Here is a 5253-nt window from a genome sequence, read left to right as displayed (position 1 = left end):
AACACACAGTCAACTACAGGAGTGTAACACACAGTCAACTACAGGAGAGTAACACACAGTCAACTACAGGAGAGTAACACACAGTCAACTACAGGAGTGTAACACACAGTCAACTACAGGAGAGTAACACACAGTCAACTACAGGAGAGTAACACAGTCAAATACAGGAGAGTAACACAGTCAAATACAGGAGAGTAACACACAGTCAACTACAGGAGTGTAACACACAGTCAACTACAGGAGAGTAACACACAGTCAAATACAGGAGTGTAACACACAGTCAACTACAGGAGTGTAACACACAGTCAACTACAGGAGTGTAACACACAGTCAACTACAGGAGTGTAACACACAGTCAACCACAGGAGAGTAACACACAGTCAACCACAGGAGAGTAACACACAGTCAACTACAGGAGCGTAACACACAGTCAACTACAGGAGAGTAACACACAGTCAACTACAGGAGAGTAACACACAGTCAACTACAGGAGAGTAACACACAGTCAACTACAGGAGTGTAACACACAGTCAATTACAGGAGAGTAACACACAGTCAACTACAGGAGTGTAACACACAGCCAACTACAGGAGAGTAACACAGAGTCAACTACAGGAGAGTAACACACAGTCAACTACAGGAGAGTAACACAGTCAATTACAGGAGAGTAACACACAGTCAACTACAGGAGTGTAACACACAGTCAACTACAGGAGAGTAACACACAGTCAACTACAGGAGAGTAACACAGAGACAACTACAGGAGAGTAACACACAGTCAACTACAGGAGAATAACACACAGTCAACTACAGGAGTGTAACACACAGTCAACTACAGGAGTGTAACACACAGTCAACTACAGGAGTGTAACACACAGTCAAATACAGGAGAGTAACACACAGTCAACTACAGGAGTGTAACACACAGTCAACTACAGGAGAGTAACACACAGTCAACTACAGGAGAGTAACACACAGTCAACTACAGGAGTGTAACACACAGTCAACCACAGGAGAGTAACACACAGTCAACCACAGGAGAGTAACACACAGTCAACTACAGGAGCGTAACACACAGTCAACTACAGGAGCGTAACACACAGTCAACTACAGGAGAGTAACACACAGTCAACCACAGGAGAGTAACACACAGTCAACTACAGGAGAGTAACACACAGTCAACTACAGGAGTGTAACACACAGTCAATTACAGGAGAGTAACACACAGTCAACTACAGGAGTGTAACACACAGCCAACTACAGGAGAGTAACACAGAGTCAACTACAGGAGAGTAACACAGTCAACTACAGGAGAGTAACACAGTCAATTACAGGAGAGTAACACACAGTCAACTACAGGAGTGTAACACACAGTCAACTACAGGAGAGTAACACACAGTCAACTACAGGAGAGTAACACACAGTCAACTACAGGAGAGTAACACACAGTCAACTACAGGAGAGTAACACACAGTCAACTACAGGAGTGTAACACACAGTCAACTACAGGAGAGTAACACACAGTCAACTACAGGAGAGTAACACAGTCAAATACAGGAGAGTAACACAGTCAAATACAGGAGAGTAACACACAGTCAACTACAGGAGTGTAACACACAGTCAACTACAGGAGAGTAACACACAGTCAACTACAGGAGTGTAACACACAGTCAACTACAGGAGTGTAACACACAGTCAACTACAGGAGAGTAACACACAGTCAAATACAGGAGTGTAACACACAGTCAACTACAGGAGTGTAACACACAGTCAACTACAGGAGTGTAACACACAGTCAACTACAGGAGTGTAACACACAGTCAACCACAGGAGAGTAACACACAGTCAACCACAGGAGAGTAACACACAGTCAACTACAGGAGCGTAACACACAGTCAACTACAGGAGAGTAACACACAGTCAACCACAGGAGAGTAACACACAGTCAACTACAGGAGAGTAACACACAGTCAACTACAGGAGTGTAACACACAGTCAATTACAGGAGAGTAACACACAGTCAACTACAGGAGTGTAACACACAGCCAACTACAGGAGAGTAACACAGAGTCAACTACAGGAGAGTAACACAGTCAACTACAGGAGAGTAACACAGTCAATTACAGGAGAGTAACACACAGTCAACTACAGGAGTGTAACACACAGTCAACTACAGGAGAGTAACACACAGTCAACTACAGGAGAGTAACACAGAGACAACTACAGGAGAGTAACACACAGTCAACTACAGGAGAATAACACACAGTCAACTACAGGAGTGTAACACACAGTCAACTACAGGAGTGTAACACACAGTCAACTACAGGAGTGTAACACACAGTCAAATACAGGAGAGTAACACACAGTCAACTACAGGAGTGTAACACACAGTCAACCACAGGAGAGTAACACACAGTCAACTACAGGAGAGTAACACACAGTCAACTACAGGAGTGTAACACACAGTCAACCACAGGAGAGTAACACACAGTCAACCACAGGAGAGTAACACACAGTCAACTACAGGAGCGTAACACACAGTCAACTACAGGAGCGTAACACACAGTCAACTACAGGAGAGTAACACACAGTCAACCACAGGAGAGTAACACACAGTCAACTACAGGAGAGTAACACACAGTCAACTACAGGAGTGTAACACACAGTCAATTACAGGAGAGTAACACACAGTCAACTACAGGAGTGTAACACACAGCCAACTACAGGAGAGTAACACAGAGTCAACTACAGGAGAGTAACACAGTCAACTACAGGAGAGTAACACAGTCAATTACAGGAGAGTAACACACAGTCAACTACAGGAGTGTAACACACAGTCAACTACAGGAGAGTAACACACAGTCAACTACAGGAGAGTAACACAGAGACAACTACAGGAGAGTAACACACAGTCAACTACAGGAGAATAACACACAGTCAACTACAGGAGTGTAACACACAGTCAACTACAGGAGTGTAACACACAGTCAACTACAGGAGTGTAACACACAGTCAACCACAGGAGAGTAACACACAGTCAACTACAGGAGAGTAACACACAGTCAACTACAGGAGTGTAACACACAGTCAACTACAGGAGAGTAACACACAGTCAACTACAGGAGAGTAACACACAGTCAACTACAGGAGTGTAGCACACAGTCAACTACAGGAGTGTAACACACAGTCAACTACAGGAGAGTAACACACAGTCAACTACAGGAGTGTAACACACAGTCAACTACAGGAGTGTAACACACAGTCAACTACAGGAGAGTAACACACAGTCAACTACAGGAGAGTAACACACAGTCAAATACAGGAGTGTAACACACAGTCAACTACAGGAGAGTAACACACAGTCAACTACAGGAGAGTAACACACAGTCAACTACAGGAGTGTAACACACAGTCAACTACAGGAGAGTAACACACAGTCAACTACAGGAGAGTAACACACAGTCAACTACAGGAGTGTACCACACAGTCAACTACAGGAGAGTAACACACAGTCAACTACAGGAGTGTAACATACAGTCAACTACAGGAGAGTAACACAGTCAACTACAGGAGTGTAACACAGTCAACTACAGGAGAGTAACACACAGTCAACTACAGGAGAGTAACACAGTCAACTACAGGAGAGTAACACACAGTCAACTACAGGAGTGTAACACACAGTCAACTACAGGAGTGTAACATACAGTCAACTACAGGAGAGTAACACACAGTCAACTACAGGAGAGTAACACACAGTCAACTACAGGAGTGTAACATACAGTCAACTACAGGAGAGTAACACACAGTCAACTACAGGAGAGTAACACAGTCAACTACAGGAGTATAACACACAGTCAACTACAGGAGTGTAACACACAGTCAAATACAGGAGTGTAACACACAGTCAACTACAGGAGAGTAACACAGTCAACTACAGGAGTGTAACACACAGTCAACTACAGGAGCGTAACACACAGTCAACTACAGGAGTGTAACACACAGTCAACTACAGGAGTGTAACACACAGTCAACCACAGGAGAGTAACACAGTCAACTACAGGAGTGTAACACACAGTCAACTACAGGAGTGTAACACACAGTCAACTATAGGAGTGTAACACACAGTCAACTACAGGAGCGTAACACACAGTCAACTACAGGAGAGTAACACACAGTCAACTACAGGAGAGTGACACACAGTCAACTACAGGAGAGTAACACACAGTCAACTACAGGAGTGTAACACACAGTCAACTACAGGAGAGTAACACACAGTCAACTACAGGAGCGTAACATACAGTCAACTACAGGAGTGTAACACACAGTCAACTACAGGAGAGTAACACACAGTCAACTACAGGAGAGTGACACACAGTCAACTACAGGAGAGTAGCACACAGTCAACTACAGGAGTGTAACACACAGTCAACTACAGGAGAGTAACACACAGTCAACTACAGGAGTGTAACACACAGTCAACTACAGGAGTGTAACACACAGTCAACTACAGGAGAGTAACACACAGTCAAATACAGGAGTGTAACACACAGTCAACTACAGGAGAGTAACACACAGTCAACTACAGGAGCGTAACACACAGTCAACTACAGGAGTGTAACACATAGTCAACCACAGGAGAGTAACACACAGTCAACTACAGGAGCGTAACACACAGTCAACTACAGGAGCGTAACACACAGTCAACTACAGGAGAGTAACACACAGTCAACTACAGGAGAGTAACACACAGTCAACTACAGGAGAGTAACATACAGTCAACTACAGGAGTGTAACACACAGTCAATTACAGGAGAGTAACACACAGTCAACTACAGGAGTGTAACACACAGTCAACTACAGGAGTGTAACACACAGTCAATTACAGGAGAGTAACACACAGTCAACTACAGGAGTGTAACACACAGTCAACTACAGGAGTGTAACACACAGTCATGTAAGTAACAGAGCGTGTCATAAATCAACAGCTATGATGACCTCATTCCAACCCTCCTTATTGAGGTCCAGATGCAAGAGGGCTTCACTGTTCACTCCCCCTGTAACAAAACACATGACTGTGTATATACACACACACACATTTACGGAGTCAAATACACACAGACCCACGCGCACATACACACACACACTTAAACAATGGCCTGCTGTGTGCAGCTGTTGTTGTCTGAGACAGAGAGGCCATGCAGGTGGTGTATACCTGTATGTCAAGCCCCACTAGCAACACACCTGGCAAGACAT

The sequence above is a fragment of the Oncorhynchus nerka genome, linkage group LG21 (assembly GCF_034236695.1).
Source record: "Oncorhynchus nerka isolate Pitt River linkage group LG21, Oner_Uvic_2.0, whole genome shotgun sequence".
Lineage (NCBI taxonomy): Eukaryota > Metazoa > Chordata > Actinopteri > Salmoniformes > Salmonidae > Oncorhynchus > Oncorhynchus nerka.
Note: the sequence above shows the minus strand (reverse complement) of the source record.